Below are 12836 nucleotides of genomic sequence, written 5' to 3' on the forward strand. Positions count from 1 at the left end.
ATGAATGTATGAAAGAATTAAAAATACCACATTTTGAACCTCCAACATGACAATATTAAAACTAAACCAAACTTATACTTTCAAATAGGATAAAGTATCATAGAGGAATTTGAGGTGTTTAGACAACTTTCCTTTAAACAGTTTATATTTCTTTCAAACATAAATCCACTGGTGAAGATATTTTTTATCCGCATATCTCATTCATCCCCATTGCCCAGCATCGCAATGCACGTAAGCAGGTAGTAGTGTAGTGGTGTAGATATGGAGGGGTGTTGGGGAGTTAGGGGTGTACCTAGGGTGCCTCCCTTCTTTCGCACCCTTACAACTTACAGCACAGCCCCCCTAGTCAGTAGTCAGTACTACACCGTCAGTCAGTCTGTGAGTGCCAGCATAGTGCCAGTGACCGTGAGTGCCGTGCTGTGCTACATAGTGCCACTGTGATTATTGGAGTCTGCGGTGAGTCCATTCTAGTAATTTTCATAAAAAATATGATGAACGTACAATTTTTGTTATTGGCATTGAACTGTTTAGTTTAATTTGTAATAGTTTTTTTTCACATTTCGCAAACGTCATTAAAATTTAAATATAGTTCAAGTAAAATCTAGTTAAAATATGATTACTATTTTTACCTATACAATTAATTGTGAGATAACACATGTGTGTCAGATAGGGAAAATACTTTTTTTTTCAAATAACATAGAGTAAGGCTATGGTTAACATGAAGGTTTTCTAGTTACATAAAATAATTATCTAATAAATTTGAATAATGTACTATTATCAAGCAGAAACTATTCAATTCAATTCAATTCAATATCATCTTTATTCTGTTTCTTGTAACATTTACAAAGAATAGAGTCACACATAAGATAAATATAACATAAGGTCATACAACATAAGGTAAAATAATATAAAATAGTTTCATACTCATAGTATTTGTAGGAAAGACTATAAATACACCGATCGATTTTTTTAAATTTGATTAAAATTGTGGAACAGGCCTAATCAATGCAAACAAATAAAGCTCTGTAAGTAAATAAATCATGTAAAATAACAGATTGATAAGGTAAATTAGGCTTAATAGCTGCAACTCAGTAGGAATTTTACAACCCCTTTAAATTAAAGTTGTTCCTTTGTATCTGCCAAAACTTTGATAATTTCAGTTTTATGTATGTTTTTAGTAAACTTTGTACAATACACGGAAATAAAACACGTGAAGGAATATTAAGCTACATATTCGCTGTTAAAAAATTATTGAAAAAATTATCTAATAATAACAAATTAAACTATAATAAAGTTAAGTTATGCGAAATACGTTTTAAATTATTGTTGTTTCATATCTTCAACAACGGCTATAATATGCTTTATCGGTCTAATAAAGCTGTATTAACTTTTACCTATGTTGTTTTAATTTTTATGTAATCAATTACACATTGTGAGTTAAAAATTACGACACTTTCAACTGTGTTTTTTGATGATTTAGTTTTTAACTACTTACTTATAGCCTACCTACTGTATAGGTTTCTTTGTGATATGCTCGAGCTTGGCCTAGAAAATTCATAACACATTTTTCTGAACAAATAAAAAAATATACATAAAAATACCCAAGGTAACTTTTTATCTCCGGTACTCCGGAGAATTTAAAAATTAACTGTAATACTTTTTTACAATATAAATATGAATTTAGAGTGAAATTAAAGATTTCAGATTTTTATAATCACAGTAAAGAATTCCGTATTTGAGTTTCGTCTTCATAGGACTTATTTGTTTCTATTTAATGAAGATAGTAGTAATCTGGTGTCCTATACATTGTTTTATAAAAATCACAGTGAGAGATTCTCCAAGCGATTTCCGACATTATTTGTATTAACTATTATTATCCAAACAATAGATTAATCCAGATAATCTATTTTACTTATTCAGTTACTTGTCAACTTAAAAATCCCAACAAGTACAGTATAGATAGAGACTACACTATCTAAATCAATAAGTGAAACGTTTTGCGAGTCTTTGGAAAGGAAAGTGATTTTTTAAATTAAATGTTTGTATATATTAATTAACGGGAAATAATCAAGTGATTTCCTTAACATAACTTGAAATAACACGTACAAGCGTGTATTTAGTAATGTTTTCCCATTGTTTTCACTTTGATCATGTTACCGTTTAAATTTTTTACCGTAACCATGTATCAACAAGCGAAGGACTTTTGTCATAAGTAGTAGTAGTATCACATGAATATGATAGACTACTAAATATAAATTTACAGTACGTGCATATCGTATATTTCAATATCTGTTCTCATTACGAATTATTTAGCTGCCATTTCATGCTTTATAAATTAATAATTACGTCTAAAACTAAATGTTCAAAACATATCCTGTCAATTTTAACTATGTGCTGACCACTTACCACTCCTGAAACGGGCAAATACAATTTACAGCCGTCTATATTTCGTCACCAGGTTGTATTGTATTGTAGCCACCGCCACTGCCTCCTACGGTATATCACTGTATCCACGGCCTACTGAATCAGGCAGGCGTAACATTGCTGTTGGTTTTAATACGAGTCCGGCACGCAACCTCACCATTATAAGGCACCTACACATATTTCTTATTGTTCCATTGGAGTTTTTGTAATCTTTGATTTATGAATGAAACGCCCGGTAACCATTTGTATCTACAGGTGGGAGGATCATTTATTAGGTTCACTTATGCAGCGAATAATTTAATATTGCTTATTGAAATAGTTGATTATGTTAGACATAATTGAAAATAATGTAATATTTCAAGGTAAAAATATTTTTGATTGTTTTTTTTTTTTTGACCAGTGATCCTTTATGGTGTCATTTCTGTCATCAGGTAACAACAATTAAAATGATTTTTTTTTGCTATATATCTTATAAGTGTAACCCCGTGTATGAGTATAGTGTTAACTCTTTAACTTGTCAGGGTGAGCTGAAGATCGCTGGTTCGATCCATATCGGGGACAGTTGTAGACCCAAATGACATTTCAGTCATTGGGCTTTAAAACAATGATGCTATCTAATAAAAGGTTGGATTAAAATCGTAATCACCATATTATAACCTCTCTTCTACAAAAAAGGTGTAACATAATCCACTGTTATAAATACAAAAAATAGAAACCAGCAACAGTATATCAAGGTTGTAGTTTATTACTGATTACTTTACAGAAAAATATGATTTGGACTCCTTATGAGTTTTAACTGGTCTTAGCATATACCTATTTCTTACGTTTCGGGAAATATATGATAGCTTAAATTATTTGCTTGGCTTAACGTATGCCTAGATGTAAACTCTGTTCAAACCGCTTTGCGTTCCTCAGTGTCAGTACCATAATTTTGACATTGAAATTCGAGTTTTAGAAATTTTATGAGATTGTAAACTTTACAGTCAACCTCATATTCCATTTACATCATTTGCCAGTAAAGGCTTCCTTCTGACCATTTGATGGAATATAGATAGGCTAAATAAATATCGAATTGATATCGAAGTTTATTTCACCCACTATTGTTTACTCATGTTACTTTCCATCCACATTCAAGCCGCGGTTTAAACACTACCTGTCTATGCAGCTACGTAGGAAGTAGAACTGTTGTATAAAACACGTTTATGTACGCAATCAAGTGCTAAAAGCTCTCACATAGGGGAGCGTCTGATTCTGACCCTGTTTAAATTGCCAAAGTCTTGTTGCCCAACTCCCCAAAGCCACCCTACATTGCGAAAGTCCCCCCCCCCGGCACCTGGGACCTCCCCCTCCTGACTGCGTTTTGTGCAATCCAATTGTCATAAGCTCGGATGTTTGACCGCTTCACAAGATTTCGATCTCGATTTAAGTTCACATCAGGGGGAGTTTAGGAAATGTCTCGCAAACCGTCTCAGGTTGCACTCACAAATGGACAATATGTGTGAATGTAACGTATTTTGTCGTTTTTGATGTCTTGCAACTCCGGTGTACACTACCGCATAAACTGTATCCCAATTCTTCACTATTAGATAAAGGAATCATTTATACTTAGATGATAGATCTAAAAATGGTCAACGGACGAACACATTAACACACAGTTCAGTTATAATTGTGATTACCCAGAAGTTCCCATAATAACCCTGAAACTCGTGTTTTTCAACTGTCAATCTCGATACGGGACCCGAGACCGATCACACAGTAACATTCTGATATCAAAGGGAAAGTGAAAGTGGGAATAAACAAGTAGATTATAGATAAGACAGAACAACACCTACAACACAACCCATCTGAGATCAAGCTGAGGTTGCCATGAGAGACGTCAAAAACAGTTACATCACTTTGACGTTCCCTCTCACGCATCGATCTGATAACAATAACTCTGAAAGGTTTGCTGTGTTTCTCGTTAATCTGTTTGATTGTGACGAAAATAATATATTGTTTTTAATGTTTGGTGCTGAGAAAATGCATTATTTTATTGGGTTTTAACAATTATTTTCGTTCTACAGAAGATTTTTTATGATTATAAGAATTTTTTATACTTTTTTTCTTCGTAATTCTTTGTAACTTAAAAGGGGGCGAAGACATAGATGCAGTAGTGGGAAACTATTATTTTTGATAGAAAATAGTATATTAATAATCATATTTCAACACGGTTTCAATGAACTCCACTCACCATACGTTCGACCTCAACACATCCATCCTAGCCATTAGCCGCCGTAAACCTGTCCGCGAATGATGCATGCTCTGGCAAAAACTAACGCACTCATTCCCGGACTCAATAAAATCCCGACTAGTTGAGGCGAATACGGTAAAAAGCGTCAGAAAGGTATCGCGTCTTGCCATATGCGGGGGACAGGTGGCTTCACCTACACTGTCATAGGCCTTCTCCAGCAGAAAAATGCGGCTCGAAGGACTAAGATTCGCGACACGTCCCGTTAACGGGGGGAAAAAGTCGTCCTTCCTTCGGAGGAGGATCCGCTCTGCGCCGTCCATCACCCCTTGTAGGTAGGGAGATGTACCGGCCGGCTCTGGCACGGCTAAATGTCGGGTAATTAACGGAGATGGATCGTGGCGTGGACGGATTATAAAACAGTTAAGTTCTGACGCAACCGAGGTGGTCCCTTACTGTGAGGGGAATGTTAAACGTATGTTCCATGTTCTCGTAGTTGTGTGAAACTATCGAGTTAACCTCCTTACCAGACATATGCGATGTTCGAGAGTGGTTAAATATTGATATTGTTAAATATAAGTCTTCTGTAGATAGTTGAAGTGCAGCTTTGATAAGAAGTTGAATTGTAACTTTCCCCGGAGAAGGATTGCCGAGAGGCATCCGAAACGTAGACCAAAGACACTGGTATTCCATGTGTACCAATATTCATTCTGATTCGGCATCTAGTTAGAGAGTACTAATATTATAGATTTAATACTATAATTTTCTAAAAGGCACGCTTTAATTTTATTGAGGTGGGGTCCTGATAGTCGGCTTGCACTCTAACGCAGAGCCTCAACCATTCATAAAAATATATTTAAAATTTCGTGGATTTCTTATACAATACCACCTGTCATCTCCCTTGATTTTACATGCAGAACCACTTTTCTTTGTGATATTAAGTAACAACAAATATTTTAAAACTACCCACTCTTCGCACCTCACTTGCTCATTACCCTGCTCAGTTAGTTGTGCATGAACGCGACATCATGCATCCAATATCTACTTTACTTCTCCTAAACACACTTTACTGTATTCCCATAACGACATAAAACTACTGTGAAGTTAATGTCAAAAGTACGATAACCACTTCATCATGTCTCACATCGGAAATAACGTCAATAGGGACTAACCTAAACAAAGTTCCTCGCTCCATAAGGATATAGCATTACGAAATGGTTAAATAAAACATTGTCTGTAAATTTCCTTTTCTTCGCAGCCCCATGACGTTGAATAGGAAACTGGGGCAAACGTGGTCCCTCTTTAGACTTGCGCATGTAATTTGGGGGTCAGCGGCGCTTGGGTACGGCCACTGACTCCGAGAACCGAGCTTTGCTCAGTGAAGGGCGTTCATTTTATTCACTCCAGAAATCATAGAAACTTTAAAACGTTTTTTGCTATTAAAGTTTACTTCTTTTTATTATTTATCTACACATTAGAAATAAAATATCTTTGTTCGCCGCAAATAAACTAAAACAAAATTACAATTCAGTATTATAAAACATAGCATTACACTACATACTACCGCATTTTATTTTAATTAAAATGACAAATAATTGTTTAAATATTTGTATTGTGGAACAAATTAACTTACAATGTACTAATAAATACTACTAATAATGTAGTAAATTAATATGTACTAATAATGTAGTTAATAAAAGGGGGTACTACTGTTTGCCTTAGTACTCCTTAGTTTAACTTGACAACCAGTTTCGACACTAAACTGTTGACTTTTTTAGGCTGTGTAAACATATACTGTATGCTCATGTATGTAATCACACATTATAGAAGCGTAGGTTTAGTGATCATATTGTAGTTTATATTCTAATATATGCATCAAGAACTTATACATCCTGAACATTGTAAAAATTCAGCACCAAAACTTGTTGTTGAGTGCGATGAATGGATCACTTCATTACTATATATTTTCACCAATTTTAAAATTCATCTCTATTCTGAAGCTTAAATAAGTCCGTTAAAACCTCGTTCATCATTGGTTACGAACACGAGCTCATAAAGAATTTTAATGTCAGACACAAAAACAAAATATGTGTAAACAATTTAAAATTACGTCTAAGCCCACAAAGATGTGTCCGAAGATCCTCACCAGCGGCGGGCGAGCGCTGGACAGCTGTATTGACCGGGAATGTCGTATAATTTCACGCCTACCAGCGACCGTTGGCCGCCTGCCATGTAAAATCAACACAAAAATTAATGCCGTTAAGAAATCTGAGAGGGAGCGCGATGAATAGGCGAGGGGAACGTAAGAAAGTAGCTGACAATAGATGACACCCACACTAGCGCGTGCCGCGTGCCGGGAACACGCGTCTCTCGCGCACAAAGAAGATGGGATCTAAGACGCCGCCTTGTGGCAGCCCACTCCATGCTCTTCATGTACCTTCGGGGATCGCTGTCATATACTGGTTGGATTGTATTTTGATATAAAAATAATATACACAGATAAATTAAAAGATGACCAACCCTACTCGATTATCAAAGAACCATTGACTTTAAGCATTGACTAAAGAAGACAACCGTTATACTGACGGACCAGCTGTAGCCTATTTTTATTAACACAGAACTTATAGTTGAATAAGCCAATCACAGATTTCACCACTGTTTAAAATATAAATTCTCACCTAGCTTTTGTTACTTAGATGGTTGGTGTGAAACGATTCTATAGTATACACCAACGTCGTATATAAGTTTTATTTAGAATAATTTGTTTTATTTAGAATAATTTATTTTATTTAAATTTGGTGCAGTTGACTGAAACCAGAAATTCGAGAATACTTTGATGTTGTTAAGTTAATTAAAACACGCATCAATTACATATCTTACTTATTTTGCTCCGTTAAATTTCCAAAATTTAGAAACAACCGAATGAATCTTCCTCTAAGACATTCTCCTTAACAGCTCTAGTTTACTACGTTCTGGGGAGTCTCCAGTCACGCCCTATGGACATTGGTCAACACAAAGATAACAGCTGATAAATCTTCAGGACAAATCGCGCGTGTAAGACATCTGTCGACGTCCTCAGCTGTCTTTACGTCGTCCACCCTCCTTTGTACCTCTGGTTTACCGTTTGTACCCGGATTATTGTTACTTAACACTAAGTCTTTAGAGGGTGGTTTTAAGTAGACGGGTCCTTGGATGTAAAAAAATAATGAATACAAATATGTATGAATTATTTTAAGAGCTATTTTGTTTTCATAAAGTGTGGTTGGGTCTGTAAAATGAAAATATCTCCCATAAAAAAATATTTGGATGTATTACGGTCAATTGTTGGTTCATTTGTGGGTAAGTATAGCAAATATACCTTTGCGAACACAGTTATCTATATTATTAAAAGAATTTGTTGGATTTTTGTGTGCAGCAAATTGACCCCTAAATATTTATTTTTATAGGCATATTGGGTATCAATTTAAAGCTCCTCTAGATGTGCCTTTTGTGGGTTTGGATGATACCTCGTAAAAACCCTTCGTCCAACAGGCTTTTAAAATATCATAGTTTCTGCTGAATTCTGTTGTCAATCATCTGCACTGTTTAAAGTGTTGATTTGTTTACATCAAAACAGATGGCCATCATACAATTTTGTCTGCACTCTGCATCCATACGAAAATGAGGTTTTCTGTAGTTGGTGATGTTTCAGTGAATTCAAGTAAAATAATGTAATACTATTTTGTATAAAATGTAAAAAAGAAAATTACTTACGTTGGATTTTGTATTGTGATAGGATTTTTTGTTTTCATAGTATGTTTTGTTGGTATTTTGGGGAATTTACGTAAAATATTGTAATGTTATTTGCTTAAATTGTTAAGAAAAGATTTTGTGTTTTCATTGTATGTTTCATTAGCATTTGTAAATTTGAAGATGCCTCGAAGAGATCGCGAACGCAATGAAAATAATAGGGATATGATGATAATTGATAGTTTTCACCCGTATCAGCTATATATCAAATATATCATATATTATGTGTCACGAAGTGACTCAGACTGCTGGTATAGCATTTAAAAATATTTTATGCTCTCGTCAGGTGCTTTTGTGGAAAAAACTTAACCGTCTCCAATATTTTTGGACCTGACGGGGATCGAACCTGTTATTCTCACCCTGAAGAGTTGAAGCTAACTGCTGTAGGATAACAATACAGTATACCATAATTGCATAACTTATATTGCACTATTATGAGACAAAACACACCCTAATGAGAAATGTCTGTGGTTCTAAATCTAATTATATTTATTATGTGATTATTATCACAAACACCACACAATGGGTCCACACTCGTTACATAAAGACTTAAAATAAAATTGTTACAAATCGATTTGTAGTTTTTTCCTGAGGTACGAAATCAGATCACTGAAGTAAATGGGTTGTTGAAAGATTGAATTAGAGATAAGTAGATAAGTAACTCGATATAGGCTATTGGCAAACAAGTGATAATTTACAAGTTCGTGAGACGGCAATACAAACTCAATTTTCTGCTTTTCAAAAAGCTAATCTCAATTATTTTTGATGAACGTGCGTTTGAAGCAAGGTGCGGAAGTTGTAACGGGTGTTTATTTATTTAGCTGCAACATGTTTTGAGCTGCGTCTTATCGTGCGTTTCTCAATCTATTGAGTGTTATTAAATGGTTAACTTGTGTATATATATTAAGTACCATTGTATAACAATTTTACTATCCTCGATGTGTTACATTTATGTTAGAAAAGTGACGTATTGTTCGATATTTTTCTCCCACTAGTTCAACAGTACACCAGTTCAAATTAAAAACGCAAAAACACTATTTCGTTAAAGAAATAACATTTGTAAACCTTTTTTTTATTAGGAGGAATATTTTTGGTAAATTTGAGTTAGAATATAACTCATAGATGTTATAAACCTTCGAACTACTACTAGTTTTAACGCACTCTAGACCTTCAACAATACAGTATAGAGGTTTTTGTCCTCACGTTTTAATTCCCGTACCACTATAACTCACAGAACCGCTGGGAACGCTAGTTCTCTAAAATTACCGACTACGACTTTTCTACATTTCCTGTTTTCGACCAGGTAGTAAAGTGCGGAGGAAATACCGTTGAGCTGTTGAGCTTGCACTGATATATTTTAATTAAAACAAGTCCCAACCGTGTAAACAGTCACGTTGTAAATATCGTCGAAAGTTGGGCTGCGAATCTCGTGTGAACTTCGGATACTAAATAACCGGATCAAGCATCACACCTGCACCAGAGGTAACCATTAGTAGGTCTTGGGAATCTGTCAAATACGTTCCATTGCCTGTAAACTGCTTAAAAGTAGACATTGTGGATTCATATTTAGCACAAGATACTGTATAAACTGCAATTATGATCAAAGATGTGCTAGTGAATGCATCCAACACACATTTCTTTCATTGATATTGGAACTGGGATTCAATTGGAATACTAAATTGTAAAATTACTTAATTCACTAGATGGAAAATTCGCAGAAAATACGTACTACCTTTGACTACCATCCAATAGTCAATGCTACTACTTTACATTTTTAAATCCAAACTCCAATTGAATATCACTATTTTATTAATTTGAAATTTGTATAGATGGCATTCACCAACGTCATCACTCTAAATTATTTTGATAAGATTTGAGTGTAGAGTTTACCTCAAAATTTATTTTGCCAATTATATTTTGTTTGATATAAGTTTCGTTGTGTCATTCCATAAATATTATTGAATAACAATAACAATTGCTATTTTACTATCCAATAAATGTTATTCTTTTGTTTCAGAATCTTTGATTCTACAAAGTTGAAATCCACATATTGAACTATTCTGAAGCTTATAAGGTAAGTAAAATATCTTCATCTATATTTGTATTAGCTTTTAAGACTTTTATCTCAAGCAATTTTTATGACGGATAACGTATAAAGTAAAAAATTTGACCTACGACCACTTGTAAATTTACATTTACAATTTGCGTCATTAGTTACTCAAATACAGTGGAATAATTAATCACTTACAACAAAATGTGTACTACTTTTTTGATTAGTAATTCAGTTAAAGCGAAAACCATAGTTATTTAAGATTGGTTGATGTAGTAAAGTTAATTAAAGGTTTACAAATAAATAAGTTATTTTGAACTTCCAGAGCAACGCAGACGAGTTGCAACTGGAGGACTCACATGATCAACACGAAATAAATCCATCCCTTCACCTTTTGGTAAGTAAACATAAATAACTTAATACAATTAAACGGTTTGGCAAGTTAGTCAAATCACGACAAAGAAGAATATTTAATGTTTAATGATTTATATTTGACACAGCAATAAACAACAGTTTAGTTGCTAGGGCAATGTCGTTGCATCACGGCCACTGCGCCGATCACCGAAGATGAAGTGGACCAAACAAATGCATCAAACTGTCCACTTAGCGAGGCTATGACAAGATGCATTTGTTGGCCAACTCTAGCATCTGGTTCACGGCCGGAGGCTAAGGTCTGCATGATATGCAGCTTCCTGTGTTCAAACTCGGATGCATTTTCATAACCATAGGAAATGTAAGAATAAACACAATAATTATAAGATAAAATGAATTGTTGAATGAAGGACGTTCTTTATAAAGATTATCTGGGAGAAGTATTGTTCTATTTTGGAGATAGAATGACCTATATATCGTATAATGTGGGTTACGAACTACTATGTGACAATGTTGTAATATAACATAGCTATAAATAGTTGTTTACTAGTTTTATCAAGTCTTTCTTCAAAAAATTGTCCAGAGTATTGATTATTCAATACAACTCTTGGTACCAAAAACAATAGACTCACATTTTAAATTTAGTTTCTTAACTATCCGTAACCACTTTGCCCGAAGCTAACAGGTCGGCTAAAAAGCCGCCAAAAGTGGACCGATTTGGCGGGTGTCCTCTTTAAGAAGTGATAATAGCGAAGGGTGGGTGTGCCATATATCAAGGGTCGGCGCCCGCCGTGCCTCGGGGAAGGTCCTAATGGAGCCGCTAATTATTGTATTGACTCAAAACTGGGTCCTCGAGCTCATATAAACTGGCAATTTGGTTTAAAAATCACTTGGGACGCTGGGACGCTTGTGGGTGTAGGACGGGGTTTGTAATTTTGCCGTTAGCGGAATTCCGCAGTTTCGTAAAAGTCGATGGCGTCTCCTCGCCGCCAGACTAATACCTGTTATTATTTTATTAGTCTTGTATTTCCCTCGGTTGTTCGTGCGGGAATCGTTTTGTTGATTTGGTTTAGGTTTCTTTGTTTGCAGAATAAACTATAATGTTGCTCTACGACTCAATGCAGGAAAAAGATTGAGTCAGCAATACGTCAACATTAGTAATTGAGTCTTTGTAATTCACAATGAGAAGTAAGTCATTGACTCACGAAAAATACATTTCCATATAAAAGTTTTACAGTAAAATACCATTACTTTATTATAGGATTTTACAGTTTTTTGTGCTTTCTAAATGTTTGTGGTAGCTTCAAATGATATGAAATTGTTATCTTTTATTAATTAATTATATTTCTAATACAATTAAAATATATATTTAAGACCTTTCAACTAAAATGTTTGAAATTTGCAATACTTTTAGTGTCATAACAATATACTTACTAAAATAATAATTAGGCCTTGTTGATTATTTATACAAACATGTTACACATCAAGTAGCATGTTGAGACCATTTATGAGTTCTTGATATTCTTATTACTCGTAGTATCATGAATCGTTTACCTTTTTAGCAATTTTGAATATGAATCAAGTGTAACGATCGATTAGTAAACTTCGAATAACCGCGCCACAGCAATACTTTCACAGTTAAAATATAACGATGTCATAAACAACATCTCCTTTAAACAATCATTTGCTCCCCTTAGTATATTACATACATCTCTTTCTGCAGCAAATACTCAACAAACTCATCCACACTCATACTGATATTCTATCAACTCGTTCCATCCCCAACGAAGCGAAGATGTCGAACCTATTCCCATTGTTTTGTTTTCACACACGTTGCGGTGCTGCAGCAGGTAGCAAAGTGTCAGTTATCATGCATTATCAGGCCCGATTTAATTAGTCCGGTCAGCTGGTATGGGGCGGGGGGAGCGATGATGAGGGGGAGGGGGCGCGCCACGGACCGAGCTTCCACACTCG

At 34.8% G+C, this 12836-nt stretch overlaps 1 long non-coding RNA gene across 1 annotated transcript; it reads left to right on the forward strand.

Moving 5' to 3' along the window:
* The first annotated feature begins 347 nt into the window (after nt 1–347).
* On the forward strand, nt 348–10856 carry LOC128994474 (uncharacterized). Its single transcript, XR_008490897.1, has 3 exons — nt 348–456; nt 10458–10514; nt 10816–10856. It is a non-coding gene; the product is annotated as an uncharacterized LOC128994474 (long non-coding RNA).
* Nucleotides 10857–12836: the final 1980 nt, after the last annotated feature.

The sequence above is a fragment of the Macrosteles quadrilineatus genome, unplaced genomic scaffold, assembly GCF_028750875.1.
Source record: "Macrosteles quadrilineatus isolate MER2022 unplaced genomic scaffold, UCM_ALF_1.0 Scaffold_5__1_contigs__length_97177068, whole genome shotgun sequence".
Lineage (NCBI taxonomy): Eukaryota > Metazoa > Arthropoda > Insecta > Hemiptera > Cicadellidae > Macrosteles > Macrosteles quadrilineatus.